The sequence below is a fragment of the Manis javanica genome, chromosome 11 (assembly GCF_040802235.1).
Source record: "Manis javanica isolate MJ-LG chromosome 11, MJ_LKY, whole genome shotgun sequence".
Classification (NCBI taxonomy): domain Eukaryota; kingdom Metazoa; phylum Chordata; class Mammalia; order Pholidota; family Manidae; genus Manis; species Manis javanica.
The window spans coordinates 97,921,631-97,943,053 of NC_133166.1; the positions used below are offsets into that span (position 1 = coordinate 97,921,631).

The 21,423-nt window shown below is 42.5% G+C and overlaps 1 protein-coding gene across 4 annotated transcripts in view; it reads left to right on the forward strand.

The window, feature by feature from the left end:
- The window catches only part of KCNH1 (potassium voltage-gated channel subfamily H member 1), a 351,125-nt gene that overhangs the window by 179,908 nt on the left and 149,794 nt on the right, over nt 1-21,423 (forward strand). The gene's annotated exons all lie outside the window — the stretch shown is intronic.

Here is a 21,423-nt window from a genome sequence, read left to right on the forward strand (position 1 = left end):
AATATATAAAGAACTCATACAACTCAGTAATAAAAAATCAATTCAGTTTTTTTAATAGGCAGAAGATTTGGGCAGACACTTCACAAAAGAAGATGTATGCATGGCTAGGAAGCACATGAAAAGTTATTCAATTTAATTAGTCATCAAGGAAAGGCAATTTAAAACCACAATGAGATATTCACTAGAATGGCTAAAATTAAAAGGACTTCAACCCTCATATATTATTGGTGAGTGTTGAAATGGTATTAACATACTGGAAATCAGTTTGGCGTTTTTTTATATAGTTGAACACATGCTTACCGGAAGACCAGTGTTTCCATGTCTATGCATTTACCAATGAGCAATGAAAACATACGTCCACACAAAAACTTATACATTAATGTTTATAATAATCCAAATCAGGAAAATCCCAAATGTTCATAAGCAGACAAATGAATAAACAAATAACAGTATGTGTGTAAGATAGAATACTCTCAGCAGAAAAAAGCAATAAACTAAAGACACACGTTACAGTGAGGCTGAATATCAGATATATTAGGCTGAGTTTTTTAAGAAGCCAGATCTGAAATAGTATACATTGTATGATTTTTAATTTATATGAAATAATAGAAAAGGCAAAAGTAACTTATAATGACATAAAAGCAGATGCCTGGGCTTGGTATTGGGGCACAGATAAAGATGCACATGGGAACTTTTTGGGCTAATTAAAATGTTCTGTGTCTTGATTGTGTTGTTGGTTACATTTGTCAAGATGCATCAAACTAAACTTCAAATAGGAACATTTTGTTACATGCAAATTCTACCTCAATAAACTTGTTTTTGAAAAATTAGCATCCTCTAGTTGCTTTTTGGTCTAGCTCTGGCACACAGCCCCACATGCGAGGCTGGAGCAGAGCAGCTCATTCTGTTCTTGATGTTACCTGGGTTTTATATGAAGTTTTTACACATTATATGTATGTATGTGTATTGTGTATATGTATATATATGTGCATATATATACACACATATGTATACATATGCTTTACTGAAATAAAATTCATATACCATACAATTCACATATTTAAATTATACAATTCAGTGGTTTTTAGTATATACACTGAACTGTGAAACCTTCACCACTTTCAATTTTAAATATATTCATAACCCCAAAAAGATGCCCCACACCCATTTGCAGTTACTTCCTATTTCTCTTCATATTCTCTAGGCCCTGATTAGATTAATATGTCTATGGCCAATCTACTTTCATTCTGTATATATAGATTTGCCTATTCTGGGCATCTCATTTGAATTAAATTATAAAATATGTAGCTTTTCTGATTGGCTAATTTCACTTGGAAAAAAGGTTTTCAAAGTTCATCTATGTTGTAGCATGTATCAGTACTTCATTTCTTTTTATTACTGAATAGTATTCCATTGTATGGATATACCACTTCTTATTTATCCATTCATTCCTTGATGGGAATACAAGCTGTTTCCACTTTTTTTGATATTATGAATAATGCTGCTATGAATATTCATGTACATGTTTTTGAGTAGACATATGTTTCCATTTCTTTTGGGTAGATACCTAGGAGACAAATTGCTGGGTCATATAGTAACTATATGTTTAGCATTTTGAGGAACTGTCAAACTGTTTCCCAAAGCACTGGCCCCATTTTACATTCCTACTAGCAGGTTACAAGGGTCCCAAGGTTTCCACATCAGCACCAAAGTTTGTTTTTTTTTATTATTTCTATTCTAGTGGTATCAAATAGCATCTCCCTGTAGTTTTAATTTGCATTTCCCTGATGACTAAAGATGTTGAGCAACTTTTCTTGTTTATTGATCATTTAAATTTCTTCTTCTTCTATTCAGTTCCTTTCCCTGTTTTGTAAAATCATTTGTCTTTTTATTATTGAGTTGTAAGTGTTCATTATATATTCTGGATACAAATCCCTTATCTGGTATATAATTTACCAAATATTTTCTTCCATTCTGTGGATTGTTTTCACTTGCTTGATGGCATCTTTTGTTAGCACAAATGTTTTTAGTTTTCATATAATCCAATTTATCTATTTCTTTTCTTTTAGTGCTTTTAGTGTCACAGTTAAGAAGGCTTTGCCTAACCCAAGGTCATTATATTTTTTTCTAAGAGGTCTATAGTTTTAGCTCTTACAGTTAGGTTTATGATCTACTCTGAGTAATTTTTGTGTATGGTATGAAGAAGGGGTCCAACTTCATTCTTTTGCATGTGGATATCCAGTTTTCTTTCCCTGTTGAATTTTATTGGTACAAACGCATTTTTAAAAAATTAAAGCTGGTCTTTAGTATGATTTTTGATTTATATTTAGCCTACCATCCATCAGCTGCCTAAAGGGAACAGTAAAATAAGGATCAAAATGGGAATCTTCCCATTTCTTTTGATTGTGCTTTGCCCCACAGTCTAGGTTAAATTGCAGAATAAAAAGTATCTACCTTAAGAGGTTGAGGGTAAGTAATAAAGGGGCCCTGTTCCACTTTGAAAAACAGATTCTGAGCTGTGCCCTTCTTCTCCCCACTCAGGAAAATGTCACGTGGATGAAGGGACCAGGAAGCGACCAGCAGGGCAGCCCACACACATAGCTTCCATCCCATCTGGAGATACCATTTCCAAAGTCTTTCTTTGTTATATAAAATGCATTTATTAGCAAGAGAAAAAGCTTTTATGAGTTACAAGATTTAGCTATGGCATTGTGTGTACCTATCAACATTCAGGCATCAGATGAACAATTTCTGAAGAGTAACAGACTGTCTTTTTTTAAAAACCTTGTTCCCTGCTACCTCAAAAAGCAAGATGGTTTTGTTTGTAGCACAGTGTTCTGGAAAGATTATCAGCTTTGAGTTGAGTAAGTTTTTAACAGATCTAGATCTGGTTCTGATACTGTTTTCATGCTTAAAAACTGCATGATCTTGGGCCAACTCTTTGAGTTCTGTTACATAGAATAACGGTGAGCTACCTTGCAGGATTATTGGGAGGACTAAATTAATGAATTGTTACATGAAAATACTTAATCAAGGCCTGGTACTCATGGCTGTGCATTGGTAGAGTCTATGCTCAGGACTCTGCTAGGTAAAGCACATGCACTCAGTAGATGCTTTGATAGGCTCACCAGGTAAATCAAACCAGATCTTTCTCTTTCTGCCCCTTGGCAGATCTGAACTTTGAATTTTCTTTTTTGGAAGCTTTCTATGGATTCAAGGAAGTTCTCTTGGCCATTCCTTACTTGAGTGGGAAATCAATAATGCCGGCGGCTTCCACTGTAAACCTTCCCACAAAGTCATCACGGCCTAACTCAATATTCAAGCCCTGAAAGCACACTCTCCTACCTTCCAGCACAGGGTAGATGCCAGTTAACCTTTGGTTTCCTTACCAGTCATCCCACTGGCTCCAGGGAATCTGTGTAGAGAAATGGGACAGTCCTATGAGATTATATATTTTTGAGGTTCAGTCAATCAATAACGAGCTAAGGCCTCCCCAGGCTGGGATAAGGACCTTTCTGTGTTCCCTGGGTGTGTTTCTTTAATGTTGCCATTCCAACAAGAACAGGGATGGGGTCTTATTTCTCTTCATATGCCCACCCCCTAGCACAGTACCTGTCACATAAATGGATGCTCATAGGTGTTTGTTTTGAGTAAAACATTAAAGAATGGTCATCATCCTATTTCTGACTATTGAAAGCATCCAGGTAAACCTTCTAGATCATAGACTCTGATCTCTGGGTGTTACGACTTGCTTGCAACCAAAGTTCTGGCCTCTTGCATAAACAAAATGGGCATCCACCCTCATGGTATGATTTCTGGAGTGCTTCTATGGCTTCAGGTCCTTAATTTATTCCCCCTTTCTGTGCCTACTTGCTAGAAATCTTTTAACAGGGGTAAAATCTTTTATTATAAAAATATTAAATTTAGCTGTGGTGTAAACAGTAACCAAATGTGCTCTAAGGCAGCGCTTCTCAGATGTTGATGTATAGACAGTTAACTTGGGGATCTAGTTAACACAAGGCTCTGATGCAGCAGGTCCGGCATGAAGCCCAAGGCTCTGTGTTTCTGCCATGCTGCCAGTGCTTCGCTTCGCCCGGCCTCTGGACCAGACTGAAAAGAAGGCTCTATTGTGGCCTGAATTGTGTCCCTCTGAAATTCGTATGTTGAACCCTAATCCCCAGTATCTCAGAATCTGACTATATTTGGAGATAGGCTCTTTAAGGAGGTAATTAAGTTAAAATGAGGTCACTAGCATTCTCTAATAGGACAGGTTTCCTCATAAGAAGATGAATTTAGGACCCAGACTCACACAGAGGGAAACCATGTGAGACAGAGGTCGATCCACCTGCAAGCCGAGGAGAAAGGCCCCCTGAGGAACCGACCCTGCCGACACCTTGATCCCAGACTTCTCACCACCGGGCCTGTGCAGAAGCACATGCCTGTTGTATAAGCCTCACAGACTGGGTACTTGGCTAAGGCGGCCTTGGCCGACTCATACAGGCTCTCAGCTGGGGCTTCCCCACTGAGACTGCGTCCCAATGACTGTGATGCTCTTGCAAAGGCGGGATTTAAGAGCTTCACTGTTAGAGTCCTGGGTGAGCATCTCCAGACGGAACGCCAGGCATGAACACGAGTATTTCTGAAAAGCTCCCCTCAGGATTCCGATGCGCTCCTTTGGGCAAACGCCATCCGAAAGGGCACACTGTCTTGGCGGGAAGTTGTAGCGGGGGGCTGGGTGAGGGGTGACCACCTGGTACTCACTGCAGAAGCTGGGACCGAGAGAAGGTGAGAGTCCCACAGTGAGAGTGTGCCCACGAGGGTGATTTGTCCACGTGGCCGACAGAGCTGGGGAAGGAGGAAGACGAGGCCAGGGGAACAGAGATCCTTGCCTCCATCTGTGTCTGGTGACTTCAGTGTTTCCTCTTGCTCAGCTTTCTCCTCACCTCATCCCCCCCAGTAGGCTGCCCCAAAGGTCAGTGGGGAGAAGAGGCCTGGGGGAGGGGCAGCGGGAATCTCCCCTGTGTAGCCACTCAAAGAGCAAAGAAGTAGCAGATGTTTCGTTCCTTCGAGGGGAACAGGAGTGGGGATTACTGCAGCCAGGCTCTGGTTGCTGAAAGCCACACGGAGCACCCCTCATGATAAGTCAAGGGTGGTTGGTACACGTGCTAAGAATGTGTGCCATGAGAAATTTTGACTCTAGCTACCTATGGAAAATAGGGTTTTTAAGATGGCAGGTTCCCGAAGGATTTGGAACTCCTATTCTATAACAAGCTCAGTTGAGAACTCAAGATTCAGGAAGGAGGAACATGTGAAAGGGCCTTGATGATGAGGGTGAAGTGACATGTAGAGGAAAAGGAAAAGATAATTCCAGAACATCAGCGCCATGGCCTGGAGCATAAAATCACCTACCAGACAAGTGTGGTTAAGAGTAAGCTAATTGCCTGATTTTTTTTTTTAAAGCTTGTGAAATAATTCTTTGAAAATAAATGAGCTATCCAACTGCAGTTCAAGTGCTGGCAGGTAGAATGAATCACTGAGGGGGAAAGTAGATTCCAGCAGAGCCCAGCCCCCTAGACCATGTGTGACAGCATCACCAGCTTTCCCAGCCGAGTCACGGGGCTCTGTTACAGAAAAATAGCAGGTAGGTGGGGAGGGCAGGGGACCCTGAACACCCTGTGGGGCATACGGAGACTGGACTTGCTCTCCTGGGTGCTGATGGAGCAGCTTCCAGCTCTCTGATCAAACAATATTCTTGATACCCTCACCTGCTCTATATCTTATGTTTGGTTCCCAGCCTAAAAGGGGGAGAATATATGATCAAGGTCACATGCTTAAAAATTGGCAGACATCTAGAGCCTGGACTTACCTTCTCCCAGGTGTAGCCATGGCCGCAATGCTCACACCTTTGGTGGGGCCATTGACCCCCCAACAAGGGAGATATTATTTTTGGGGAAAAAAAAAATCAACTCTGCTTAGAAGTTCACAGTAGATAATGAGAGGTTTGAGAATGTGTGGGTCAGGCCTCTTTTCTTTAAAATATTTGTTTAAAATACTGTGTGAGAGAGTTGAAGAGCTGGTCACCTTGCTGCAGTGCCAACCCCTCCTTCCCATAGTTCCTTGCTCTGGCTGTCCTGGGGGACTTTGCCCATGGCTGGCACTGTCACTGGCCTGGGCTGTGGGCTAGTTTGGAGGGCGATAGAGCTTTAGATGATGTGCTAGGAAGAGACCTCCACAACTTGCCTACATTTGTGTCTTCACCCTTCTCCTCTTTCATCACTAAGCATTTATATCCAGGTACAGTCTGGTCAAAATGAATAAGGAAGATGGCCTTTTCAAGAGACAGAAATGATAGAGTGAGGGGTGAGCCCCAGGCATTTTTTAGCATCAGCTAAAAATGCACCTTCTGGGTTACCACGTCCTCTCCTAGGGTTTGCTGTGATACTAAAGCTGGGACCGAGGACAATTGCTTGATACCCTGTACTCATACATGTACAGGCTGATATGACATGCAACTGGCACCTTGATGGGCCAGCCCCAGGTGGGTGATGCTCTCAATTGTCATTGGTTGACGGACAACCACCAGTTGACAGCCTGGTCTTCAGACCCCTCAGACATGAGCTCTGCCATATTCCTTCTGATTCAGCAATGGTGTGAATCGTCCAGAGCCCTTTCCTTTACATCATTTTGGTGACACTGGGATCTAGCACTGATCAATGTTCCTTCTTCTTGCACTAGATAAATTATCTGAGGCAGATCGTTCTCTGGGCTTTGAGTTCTGTATTTGAACATTGAGGGTCTCTTCTTTCAGTTTTTGTTATTTGGTGAAATGAAGTAAAAAGTTTCTCATTATGATTGATATGAAATTGAGGTTGGGAGGAGGAATCCATTTCTTTGTAGAAAATAAGGCTTGTGAACTTTAAGTTAATGTGTGGATTCAAGTATAAAGACACCTTTCCTCTGATAATTGATCACTTGCTGAATTTTTCTTCCTTAACACAGAATCATATAAATGAGAGGCCGCACATTTCTGGAATAACATGATTTTTGATCCTTGGTTATTTTATCTATGTGATAAAACTTACCAAGAATCTCAAGCACATTGTACTAATAAATAAGACTTTGGTCTCACTTTTTAACTAGATAAACCCTTCTGTTGTTAGGAATATTAAAACGTTACCTGATTCAGAATCATCAGCCTCCTAGAAGAAGAACTGAAATGCTAGACAAAGAATTCACAAGAGGCAAAAGAGAATTGGGCTGTCTTTAGCCAGGATAGGTTGGGTGTGTAGGCAGAATTCAGACAAGGGTAATGATCAGAAAGATGGGAATAAGAAACAGTAGCTCCATCTGGTAAAAAAAGATACGAACCAGGATGGTGGCAGAAGCCCACCAAAATTGTGTTTCTCTAACACAGGCTAGAAGCAGTTGCAGCTTTTTAAGCTCTTAAAGATAAATATTTGTCTGGTTGGTTCTTCCCAGTCAGGCTGAGTCTGAGCTCTGTGGGGTGCCCTGGTCCCTGGTCCCCTTGAAAACCTAGGAGCCCTCAGTCCTCTTCTCCTGTGGGACAGAGTTCCCTGGGAGACTTGGGGTCCGTTGGAGGGGCTCTGCCCCCGGTAAGCTTAGTGGCGCTGGCCTCTCATGGCGAGCTCTGGTGAGCTGCATTCATCATCTGTCTCTGCAGCCAGGCCTCTGGAGAGCAGTCTTGCCAGCAAAGGCTTTGCTACATCCCAGACTTGGGCTACCTTCCAAACCTGGCTTTTGGTTATTTTGTGCCAATCATGCTCCATACACAGGACTAGGGCACTTAGCTGTGATCTCTTTTAAGCCACAAAGTCCCTGCCAACTAGGTGTGATCTCCGTTTGACAGAAAAGGAAACTGAGACACGGAAAGGAACAAAACTTCACCTGGCCTGAGAGTGGCAGAGCTCGGGGTTGGATATAGCTCTGTCGCACCCCAACTCCCTTCCTCTTTCTGTCACAAGTAACGAACATTACCCTGGCAAAATGGACATTTTGGTGGGTTTTAATCCTGCTTTTTCAAGAGCCCTACATTCCTGTTAGATTGCCACCAAAAGATGGCCGTCTAATGATGAAAACGTTGGAACTAGAGAAAGAATAGAAGACACTGGTCTCCAGAACAGGACACGGTACTCAGATAAGATGTTATTGTGAAACCTAATTCTTTTGCACATAAACGAGTGGCATAGTTGTGCCTAGAATGTTCCAAGTTGCTTTTGACTGTATGCATCTTCTTAATGGGATTCCTAAGAAATTCCAACATTTTTTCTTATCTGTAAGGCTAGTGTTTGTTCATGAAAGGGAACCGTGAATGGATGTTAACCCTGCAGAATGTTTATAGCTGTAGAAGGATTCAGTGCTTCCCTTGGGTCAAGCATGGTTACCTAAACAGGATTTAAATAGTGAGTCCTTGTTTTGCGCGGATGGGAGAGTGACTCTAAGGGTGGACTTCCTTTCCACAAGAGCTCTTTAATTTTGTGATTTACAAAGGACAAGGGACTCTTAGATTTTTTTCCTCAGCAATTTGCAAACTAGAATCATTGGAATAGAGTTGTTCTTATAAAGCACTTACGTTAGAAGTTAAGATGTACTCTACCAGCCAAACACAGCATTCATATGCAGCCATATCACCAAGGGCCTATGATGTGCTACATGCCTGCTGGGTCTCCCGGGAGTCACCTCACATGGCCAGTCACCCTCCGGCCTTCTGTCTGACACTGTCCCCTCACTCCCTAGGCTCCTAGCTCTACACACCTAAGATTTTTTTTTACTTTTGCATGCCAAGCCTTTCCTTCCCTCTGGGCCTTAAGCCTTGGAGTCCCCCTTCCCCACTGTTTCCTTAGCTGGCTTTCCCTTATCCCTCTGCCCTGCTCCTCTTAGAGATGCTTTCTTTACTCCCCAGCCCATCATGCTTTCTTCCTAAGCATACTTCTTTTTACCCCCTGAATACTTCACATTTATAACTATATATTTGTTTACTGATTTTGTTTCTTTGTCCAGCTGTGTGAGGGAAAAGGCCAACTCTTACCTGCTCACCAGATTATCCTTAACATGATTCCTGGCACATAGTAGGCAGGCACTCAATAATATTAATTGAATTTGGAATAGGCAGTATAATCCCCAGTTGATGCAACTGAAGGTCGGAGAGGGAACGTGGCTTCTCAAAGTCACCCACTTAGTAAATGGCAGAGCCAGGACCCCATTCTAGCTCCTGATTTGTGAATCCAGTGTTGGCTCCACTGTGCCGTGTGACTTTTATTTAGAGAGCCCAGCTTTCTTGCCTCATTGTTGGGCTGATAGAAACAGATTCCTTTAGAAGTTATAGTTGGGCCTTAGCTCAGGATTACAGAGAGTACCAAACGAGGTTCCTGGACACGTCAGACAGGGACTACTTTGAAGGAAACAGCAAATCCTCTGTTAACTGGGAGATCCTTGAACTCGAGAGTCATAGCTGTCCAGAGGCTGGCAGCACCATGACCAGGAGGAGGGCTGCACTGACCGCCCTCTCTGTGGCCCAGAGCAGACAGCACATGGCTTTTTTTCATGGGACTGTGTGGCCAGGAAGACTGATTTTGAACAGCCTGTTAGGTGAGCAAGAAGGTCGATTTGGCAGGTGTTAGAAGGCAGAGAGCTGCCTCTCTGTTCCTGGGTCTGAAATGACCTCTGTGCATGAAAAGAGAGACACTGAGCATATGGCTGTTGGAGACGAGTAAGCTCTAAAGAGATGGAAGATTCTGGAACAAGCTCCAAAAAGTGGGTTTGATCTGCTCCTGGATGCTGACAAGCAAAGCCCGTTTTCCCTCCCCCCTGAAAGGCTGTGGTTGTGGTTTGACTCACTGTAAATCACTGATATTAGTGTGGCGTTCTTCTGCCTCTTGGCTCTCTGTTGTGGTGGTGGCATCAGGCCTGAGCTGGGACCCCGAAGCCCCTCAGGAGCCCCTGCTTTGCCAGGGCCAAGCTAGCTGAGCTGTATGAGGGATATATGCCTGCCCATCTCTGGAGCCCACTTTGGATTCAGCCATTCATCTCTGAGTTATGAATTCTTCACTGATCCAAATGCTTTTAGATAAAATTAAAGGACTTGTTTTACCCCCTTGCTGCTGATGTCTGCCTTGACTTCTCTCCCTTTTTTGAAAGTCTCTCTTCCTGGGACGGGCACTTAAATAAAGGCTGTGCTTTCCTTCTTGCTTGTTTTCACCTTCCTTCCCCAACTCCATACAGGGGGTGCTCCCAGGGAGGACTCCGAGCCTCCTACAGCACGCTGTCCCTTCTGGACCATGCGCTGCTCCGTGGAGGCTTAGGCTGGAATCACAGACAGTGACAGCGGTGAGGATTTGGTCATCATCTCAAGGGGTTTCCATCCTGGGTTCTGTGGAGCCCAAGGTCTTCGGCAAGTGGGAGGAAGGCACAAGGCATGCGGCTCCCTTCCCCTCCCAATCCCTTACAATAAGCCTCTTATATATCTATATTCTCTCTATATGTATATGTATCTCTCTCTATATATATATACATGTATATATAGAGACATATGTATATATATGCATACATATATAGACATATAAATAGCTATTCTGTTGGTCCTGTTTCTCTTGAGAACCCTGAACAATACAGATTTTGGTACTGAGAAATAGGGTGCTACTAGAACAAAAGTCCAAAAAAATGTGGAAGTAGCTTTGGAACCAGGTCATGACTAGAGGCTGGAAGAATTCTGAGGTGGCTGATAGAAATATGGACATAAGGGCAATTTTGGTGAGGTTTCAGATGGAAATGAAAAATCATATTGGAAACTGGAGGAAAGGCATTCCTTGACGTAAAATGGCAAAAACTTGACTGAACTATGTTCTGGTGTTTTGTGGAAGGTAGAACTTGAAAGCTATGAAATTGAATATTTAGCTGAGGAGACTTCTAAGCAAAGTATTCCTTTTGACTACTTATAGTAAAATGCCAAAGGGGAGGGGCGAATTAAAGAAGGAATTGTTATGCAGAAAAGAATAAGAACTTGAAGATTTGAAAAATTCTCAGCCTACCCATACTGCAGAGAATAAGGAAACATGTTCCGAAGAGAACATCAAGGGTGTGGCTGGACTACCGCTCAGTAAGGAATTTATGGGGTTACGTGAACAGAAATACTGCCAACTTGAACCGAAGTGGGCAGAGATGGGCCAAAATGCAGGAAGACTGCCAGACTTCTTGGGTTTGACAGGACAAATCCTTGATTAGGGTGAGACAAGAGAGATATTCAGCAGTGAAGGCGTGCTGTTCTTCAAGAAGAGGGAAGTGACCCCAGAGGCAAGTCAGAGACCATCGGAGTCACTACCTTAGTTTCATGAGACTGCGTGGCCTAAAGCCTTGGGGGTGGGACCTCGCTGAAGAACTTTGCGGGCAGGCCTTGCCTTGGGAAGGGGACCTTGGCTTGGCAAAGCCTCATGGGTCAGACCCCCATCTAGAGCTGTGAGGTTGACGCTGCCATCCTAGTGGGCCTGGAGGCCAGCATATCGAACCAAAGAAGATTATTCCTGGGCCTTAAAAGCTAATTGAGTTTACCTTGCTGGGTTTTGGACCCGTATGATATTCAGGTGAGACTTTGCATCTTAGACTTCAGAGTTTGTGCTGGAATGAGTTAAGACTTTGGGGGCTTTGAAATGGAATTAATGTGTTTTTCATGCAAGATGGACATGGATTTTGAGGGGGCCAGAATGCTTTGGACTGAATTGTATCTCTTGGAAATTCATGTGTCAAAATCCTGACCCCCAGTGTGACTGTATTGGGAGATGGTGCTTTTAGGGGGTAATTAGGGCTAAAAGAGATATAAGGATTGGCTCCTAATCCAAGAGGATCGTTGGCCTTTTTAAAAAAAGAGGACAGGAAATGCACTGAGGAGAGGCCATGTGAGCAGACTGCAAGCAGGTGGCCATCTGCAAGCCAGGAGGAGGGGCCTCACCAGAAACTGAACCTTGCTGGACCTTCATCTTAGACTTTTCAACCTCCAGAATTGTGAGAAAATGCATTTCTGTTGTCTAAGCCACCCACCCTTTGGTATTTGTTTTGGCAGCTGAACCGACTCCTATGGTAGGATGCCTGGAGATCATTCTTGCATTTATAACCTCGGACCTGCATGGTTAATATGGACTATTGGGTCTTGACAGAACTCTTTTGAACTTGACAGAACTTATGCCACTGAACTGAACTTACTATGGTGAGGGTCGAGAGAAAGCAGCCACATGACCAACCAGTCGGTGAAAGAGCCATGAGCCTTGGAAGGGCTGTAATGTTCATGCCCCAAATTCTCTATGTCACATCATCTTCTAAGGCAGGAGAAATTATGTATTAGGTAATATAATTCAACAAACATTTATTGAGTTGTCTCCTATCTGTAAGGTACTTTGCTAAGCCTGAATAGAAGGTATTAAGATTCATGTGGCCTCTGCCTTCCAAGAACCTATAACTGTGACATTCCTGTCTCAACAACGCCTAACCACACAGGTGGACGTTATCAGCTTCTAAGGGACTTTGGGTTGAGATTACCCAGCGATTATAACTGTTCATCTTCAAGGACAGTTGCCTTCCAAGGTGCAGCTCAGCCTGTCACTTGCTTTTTCCCTCTTCATCCCTGACCTGTACCCTTGAGCTTGGGGACTGGCTACATTTTAATCTGGCTTCATTCCATATCATTGTGGTTGACAGGGAGATGCTAAACAAAAAAAAAGAAAGCTCCTTAAAAATGGAAAAGAGAATGATAGGTTCATTTGCTACAAGAACCATTGCATGAAAACTTGACTTAATTTAGGTCCCTGGAGGAGATGTTGGGAGATGAAGTTTAAATTTAAGTATATAGTATGATTTCCTGTTGGGAACTAGTGATCATAATGAAACTTCAGCTCTGTGCTTATGGTTTGCACTGGGAGTAACTCGACCCTGATTGACAGAGGCATTCACTGTGCTTGCTCTTGCCCCCAGTTCCTCTTTAGCCATGACATGAGCAGCCGGCCACTTTAGCTTTTGGATTTGGTGTTATTCTGCACATAAATGATGAGATGTTGTCACCTTGCTGTGAAACCTCGTACCTATCTCATAGGGGGATTTCAAAGACAGGTATTTTTTGACTTCCCCACTAAAAAAATATGGAAAGAACTTGCCGTTCTTGTTGATCCTGCCTTTCCCTTTCTTCAGTGGTGGAAAAGACTATAATTTTTAAATCTGTAGGAAAATTGGACATTTGTGGGTTAATTGGCAATATTTGCATGCTACAATTAGTCTCATTATGCTTCAATTATATTAATTAAACTCTTGGTCCTGGAGAGTAGGCAGTCACACATTTTTCTTCCCTGCATCCCTCCTAATGTGCATCTGGACGCTGCTTCCCTGTGGCCTTGTGTGCACATGGTTCAGTGTCAGTATCTTTTCATCCTTATATTCCCAGCACAGTCCTGGCATATCATAAGTGCATATAAGTGTTTGTTGAATTGAATCATACAGGTAGAGACATAGGTTGGAAAATCCATTATGGTAACTCCAGTGGCTTCTAAACTTGTTCTCTGTGTAAAACAATCCCCCAAATTGACTAGCCCACACAAATGCTTTGTAAGTCCATCTTCTCATTCCCATCCATTTTACTGCATCAGCAAAATAAATAAAACAACAACCTACATGCAAGATAAGAGATGGGAGAAACGAGGAAACCTGTATTTCAATGCCAATTTTATGCCAGGCACAGTGTTAGGAAATTACACATACATTATCTTATATTACCTCCAAGGTATTTTTTCTCTTGTCCCAGAAGTTTGTTTTTAACAAAAAAAGCCAGCTGAAGCAAACAAGGAATCGTAACTTGGCTTGTTGGAAATCCCTAGAGGCCTCAGTTGCTGCTGAAGGGGAGTTGATAAAAATGGGTTTAACCGGGATCTTCTTTGTGGTCTCATGGCTAACTCATCACTTGTTGGAAAATCAGACTCCTAGATGGTACACAGACAGTAAGCCATACTGAACTACCAAATCCTTATTGTTTCTTACTTAATCAGAGTCAGTTGCTATTCACTTGGATAAAGGCCTCTGCTGCTGAAGCAGGGCTCTCTGGAGGCAAGTTGTTTCCTTAGTATGTCTATGCTTTAAAGGAGGATCACATAAGTGACACTGCGTTAACATACTCCTAGAATGAAATGTGATTACAAATAGTAAGCGTTGCCCTCCATCCCTGAGTAACTGACTATTAATGCAGTGCTTGTTCATACAGAAAAAGGCATTAAACGAACATGACCCTGTGACTCCCCGGTAAACACCATCTGTTGTTGGGTTATTTTTAATTAGCTGTGGCCTCCCCAGACTGACCTTAGTGTGGGCCGAGATCCAAGAACACATAGGGACCAAATAATGTCCACTTAAGGGCTGTTCATCCCCAGTATGTCAGGTACTAGGAGATTTTATTGCAGAGACAAAAGGATCCCGACTCAAAAGACCTGCTGATTGCAGACACCAGAGTAGGGCTGCAGAATAGAAAGATCAGCCTTCAGCAGGAATTGGGGGAGCATCAATGCTTGTCAAATGGTCAGCTTAGTCCTTCCACCTCCTACAGGAGTTAGCACATTAGTGGTTGGTTTCTTAATAAATTATACAACAGGATGCTCCAGGAGCTCCATTTCCTGAAGGTGATTGCTCAGCACCATGGAACACCAAGTCCTGTAGTGCCATTAATAGTCTAGCAGAATGGTCCAGTGGTCTAGAAATACCACTCCCATATTTCTTGAAAGCCATTAATTCAACCCGAGGAGGGGCAGAGCTCTGTGCCAGACAGTTGATGCACTGTGCTCACATCCCTTTTCCTTGCTTCTCAGAGAGTTCTCTCTACTTCCTGCAGGTCTGATGTTGGGTCCCCATTGGATGATTTTGAATGTTTTGTAGGCATAGTTCATATTTGTTTCACTTAGAGCATTTAGAGGAAATGCTATTTTCTCCTTAACTCTGGCTTACTGGCTTGTTGATACACGTAATGAATGAGGGAAGGTGGGTGGTAGGACACCCATCCGCCACTGGAAGATGATAGCTCCTTAGAGTCCTGCAACCTATCAGGGATGTCAACCTCATTAACATCGAGGGGTTTCTCATCCTTACTTAAACTCCAACTATTTTGTACCAAGAAATCTGAAAATAGTAACACCACACAGGAGTGGTCTGAGTAATAAATGTCATGCTTAAAGGAGCTAGCCCTGCTGACACCTAGTAGCGCTCAGTAAATGTTAGATGAACTTCAATTCCCCCACTGTCCCTGGAGCATCACCTCATTAAAGTATTGTACCTTTGGCTAAGGTATAATAGGTATTTTTCATCATGTACATTTGTTAGCTCAATCTCTCACCATCTGTGTTCCTTGTCCATCCACCAACCTAGAAAAATCCCCTTTGATGAGTTCGATTTTTTTAGATAACACTTTTTGTATTTGGGGTTTTCTTAAGGTGGACTTCTGTAGAGTATTATTATTTCCAAGGAATAATTTAGAGTCTTATCAAGATAATTAGGGCCCTCTGTGTCCTGCAGGTGAGCTTCCTGGTCACGGTAGGGGAGAAATCAACAAACATGCTCTTCTGACCTTGCGCTATTTTTGGCAAATGGGGCAAATGGGAAGCCCAGAGCTGGTGGGGACAAAGCCAAATTTGCAAGTATGTCTGATTTATCTAGTGGGCTCGTGTTGATCTGTGTCCATAGCCAGCACCCAGTAAGTGGAATTAAAGCACTCGGTGGAGAGGAGTGTGTTCTTCGGAGAAGTTTCTTAAAGAAGGAGTTCATGTTGCATCCAATTAAAAACCTGTGTAAATCCTGAAGTTTTCAGGATTCTGTTACATCCTGTCATCTCACATCTATTTTTTAATCCCCACTAGAGTGTGCATGGGGGTTTGAAGACACCAAATCCTTCACCCTGCGTCTCCCCCAACCCTACCCTATGATGCTTACATTCCAGTAGCATTTACAATCCACTAGGGTCTCTTGCCTCTGTAGATTTATTGGTTCATAGAAAAAAAAGACAACTTCTTAATATATGTGTGTGTGTATATATATATATATGAAAAGCCTATTAGTGGACAGTTTCCCCCATATTAAATAAGAGGCTGCAGAGGCCTTGGGGTATAAAATACTAACAGCTGTCATTCCAACATAGATTCAAGGCTCTGGGTCCTCATGGCTCTATTACTCTTTCCTTATGTTCAAGAGCATTGGTTAAGTTGCCACAGTGAGTAGCAGAGAGAAATATGTAAGTATCTTAAGTGGTCTTAAGAACATCTACACTTAATCTAGGTTTATAGATGAGCAAAAATCACCTTCTCACAATGAATTATTATTTTTCCCAGCCTGACTCAGATTCTAAAATTCAGCTTTTGCTGTGTGGGGAGTAAAATAAATTTCCCACTCCCTGATGGCTCACTTTACAGTGCAGAAAATCCAAGCAGCTGAGGGCTGGAAGGAACTAGCTGGGGGCCTATCGTCACTGGGTCTGACAGGGAGCCCTGGAGGATGGTCTGTTAGAGAAGCAACATGATAGTGAATCGCTGTGGCTCCCTTTTGGAAGAGGACAAGTATAAATGCATGTAGATAACTGAGACGAGGGCAGTTGGGAGGAGCATGAGGCATAAGCTAATGAATCTCTTAAATATTTAAATGGTTATTTAACAGAAACAGCCCGTGCCTTTTCCCATTACTGACTGGCCATTTTCAGGCCCCAGGTTTTGAATTGTTTTTTGAACAGCAGGGACAGGCTTTTGCAGATGCTAATGCTCTGTTTTGCCCAATCTCCTTTTTGTTTAGTGGTCCACATCTGAAGGACAGCTGGCCTGGTGTCCCTTTATGGGGAGAAAGTTAACGGGTTGACACAGGATTCAAAACCACAAGTTCCGCCTTATTAGGAGAAGTGTGTTTGCAGGGCTGTAAACCATCGCATCCTTCCTCCTGATAGTTTTGGTGAACTTGTGACTTGCTTGTGTTTTGTTACTTAAACCGTAGCAAGAAGGCAGCTGTATCTTAGGAGACCTAAGGGGGCTTTTGTTTCTGAAATGATACAAAACAGAAAACTGTGGATAAAACCCAGACCATCCCCTGGCCTTTTGACCATCCTGTGAAAACAGAGGTTTAACTTTTCTCTTCAACTTCCCCAGGGCAGACCCCAAACTTACTTCTGCAACCCCACTTTGCAAAATGCTAGAAGCAACTTCTTCCAAGTATCTCATCGCAGGCCCACCTGGTATGATGTTACGGTTTTCATTTGTCCTCTCCTGATGGGGTGCAGGGGAAAGCCTCATTGCACCTAACCCCCCCTCCTGTCTGGCTCCTGGCTTGTCTGCAAATACCGTGGGAAGCAGCCCCACTCACTCCTGGTTTTCCTGTGTTGTTTTCTTTCTTGTTTTCATCTTTCTTGTCCCTCATGATACCTTTTGTTTTCCTGGCCCTACATTTAATCCTCTCAAGGAATGGAAACCCTCAACAGAATGCCTGCTATTTGTTGTCTTTTCAGATCTAGGCTGCTTTTTTGAAAGAAAAACTCCAGAGCCATTATCAAAGGTGTGTACATTGCCTTTACTGGAAGAAAAGTGCTCAGATGCAGCTAATGCTGTGGTGAGAGGCATCTTATGATCCATGTTGTCATAGACAGAGAAAAGTAAATACGTGATCAGATATTTCCTGCAGAGACTTTTTAGAAAAATCAGAACACACATATATACACATACACCCCTCACTCTCCTAGCCCTGGTTAGCGCGTTCCTGGATTTTTCTCTTATTCCAGATAGATCCTCCTTTAGACAGGCAGTCAGGCGATTCCCATTTGCACCAGGAAAGATAAAATCCAGCCCAGGAATGCTAAGGAAACCCCTTCCACTATGCATACATGTGTGTTCTCTTTAAAGTCTATTTCTGTGTTTTAAAAGATACGCAGAGTATTTCTAAATGAAATTGAGTAGCATATCACTTTAAAACTGGAGTCTCGTTTGATATAAAGTTACTCTGTCTTATAGCCCTCAGAACTTTCCTTATTGTAAATTTGAAAAAAACTTCTGAAAATGCTATTTTATTTTTAAGATAATAGACACTTGTTTAGCTCTTTACAAGTCATTTTCAAACAATAACCACAACAATAACCATATCTGGCACTTACCAATTGCTGTGGGACACACACTCTTCTCATTGCTTCCCGGACACTAGCTCATTTAATCCTCTCAACCATTCTATCAGATACATCCTGCTATTATCCCCATTTTCAGAGGTGGAAACTGAGGCATCGAAGGGCTAAAGAACTTAGTTCAGATCCCATAATCAGTGAGTACTAAGTCGAAAGATTCCTCTCTAGGGATGACTGATTCCCAGGCTTATGTGCTTCCCACTACACTGTGTGGCCTCCTAATCAGTGTCATGTGAGAACCCTGAGTTTCAGAGCAATTAAGTGACTTGAGTCCGGTTCCCCAGCCTGAAGTGACAGAATAGGATTTAACAGGGTGAGCCTGTAGGTGGTTATTTAATGGAACTGGAAGCATTTGTTGAGTCCCTGTTAGGTGCCAGGTGATGCAGTAAACCTTTTGTGATGCAGAGATAAAGAACTTCTGCTCATAAGGAACTCACAGTCTAAGTTTGGGGAGCTAGACAAACGCAGTGACAAATGCAAGCAGTGGTGACATATTGTCTAAGAGAGCTAAGTGCGGGGTATTCTGGGAACACCGAGCATGGGTAGGTGACCCAGCCTAGAAACTGTCCAAGAGAAGCTTTGTAGGGGAACCGAGTCTCCAGGACTGAATGAGCGTTTGTCAGACTGAAACAGAAGAATGTTCTGGACAGAGGAAACACCATGGACAGAGGCCTGATATGTTTGAGAGTGTGGACCCTTTGGAGACCTGCAAGAGCTTCTGTGTGACCTTGGCTTTGGAGGAGAAGAAGCCAGAGAGATGGGCAGGACTTAGTTCATGAAGGCACTATAAGTCCTGTCGGCTTCTGCAGGCGGCTGGGTGTCACTGAAGAATTTTAAGCAGGTATTGTAGAGAATGGGCTGGAATAGATAAAGTATGCTTGGAGGCAGGGATACCCATTTAGGAGGCTATTAGAATTGTCTAGAAAAGAAATGATGAGGGTCCTGACCTAAGGCAGAGGCAGTGAGTCAAGCTTTTCCTGCCTCCCCAAGATAACTTAATTGATTTATTTGTTGCCTTTGGCAGCCAGCACATCTGCCTGGCTGTCCCTGTTGCCACCCAGCCTTCATACCTTGTCTTTGTAGTATTTGCTTTTCTTTGTCTTTCTTACTTACTGTGATTCATGCACCTGTCTCTTCTACTAGACCTGGGCTCCTCAAGGGCAGAAGTGTATCTTTTTAATCTTTATTTTCACTAACAGGAACTATGCCTGGTATCTGTTTTCAAGTTGAGCAGGGCTGTAGTCTAGAGTCCTTTCTGAGAAGTACTAGGAAATAGAGGTTGTTGGAAAGGGAGGATGAGGGAGGAGAATTATTTTGCTCCAAGGTAAATCGAGAGGTGTTGACAGATGAGAATTACAAATGACTCTACTTGGACTCTGCCAAAGTTCTTCTGGGACTAAAGGTAATTTCCTAGCAGGCTTATTGTTTACTCTCAGTAATGTTACACAACTTCTGTGCCATCTCTTTAAAATAAATTGTACTTCAACACAAATATAGCATTTTACCCCCCTGTCTCCCTGGTTCTTAAGCATTGACTGGAAGACATTCTTGCCCCTAGCAATAAATACATACAGACCCCAAACTGGAGGTAATCATCATGTAGATAAAAGATTTCTTTGAAAGGGTAAGTGTTAAGAAGGTAATGTTTCCCTTGAATTCATGTGGTTTATTGTTCTGGTTAAAATTTAATTAGACTTCATGGAGCTCTGGCACTCGTGAGTATATTTAATGGTTTTTGTGCTTTTACTGAGTGTGTTAAAATTAATTCTTGGCCTTACAGAATCAGAGACCAAACTCTGTGCCTAAAGATTTTTTAAGATGAGGAAAAGGCTTAGAGAGATCAAACAGCCCTCAGCTTGTTTTGGGGCTATGTGTGAAAATGTAGCCTTTTGTTTATCTGGAGCACACACACAAAGGCTTTGTGTTTGTAAAATTTGGTAAAGGATTACTTATTAGGGGAAACCGAAGGCATCCTAGGAGTAAGAGTTGAGGCATTCTGTTGAAGATAATCAGCCCAGCATCCCCTTCTAGTTTCAGCAGGCTTTACCCCTCGTACAGAAGCTCACCAAGGGTTAGGGCAAGGGGTTCTCAGCCAGCCACGCAAGGTGGCTTTGTGATCAGTCCTTTCTGTCCAGTAAAATAATTCTGAGGTTGTGCCCCACTTTAGAAATCTGATTTATAAACACAACATGTGTAGTAATTCTCAGCTCCGTTAAGGGTGATTATTCACTTTAAGAAAGGTTTTTCCAAGTAGGTATATTTACCCAAATTCCTGAAAATAGCCCTGTCTTAGTGCTTCCCAGGGATTATTTACGGATCATTAACAATCTAGAGTAAGAAGGGAGCCCTAAAGCCAGTTGCTCAGGCATCTGCTGGCTCTTTGAAGAACAATCTGTAAAGGTGGAAAAGAATCTCTCAAGTGATTTAAATCCCTCAATGCAATTTACACATGTATTTTTTTGAGATATGTAACACCCTTTTGATGGTCTAAAGAGGATAGCAATTGCAATTTGCTAATAATTAATTTGTATAACAAATAAGAAATTTCAGTGAACAGAGTGATATCTGTGACTCCTTCTGAGGTGGCTTCCAGGGCTGAGTGAGGGAGAAAAGAGGGTTCTTTTCTGCCAGGATTTAACTTTCTCTCACTTTGATTAATGTCACTTGTGATCTCTGAAGGGAGGTGCTTTTCTAGAAATTTTATCCTCCTCCAGATAATGATTACTTTCTTTTAAGAAGGTTACTTTTTGTTATCAACTCCTAGAGAGAAACCAAATAACCCTGGTTGTCCTTAAAAATATTTACATTTGAGTTTATCATGCGTTTCAATGCAATTTTAATATAGGGATATCTGATGTTTTTAAGAGCCACAAATCCATAAAGCCAACAAAACAAATCGTATGGAGGAAGAAGAAAAGTAGAAGATCTGAGAAGACTGAAGAATTGGGAAAATATGCTCATCAAATCAAACCAAGGTATCTGGACTATCCCTTTGAGTTTCAAGTATTTGTTGAATGCCCAGTACATGCCAAACATTTACTAGATGGTTAAGTTTAAGGAGAAGATTACCAAACATTTGTGCAGGATCAGATAAGAGGCCATGGTCTTTTGGGGCAGACCTCACCCATTTTAGTACATCATAGGAATTGGGCAAATCAGGACATACCCAGAGAGGACTGTCTGCATGGAGGACATCTGGAGGCCATTGCGTTTGAGAAACTGTCAAAGAAAAACAGGGCTGTTCGGCT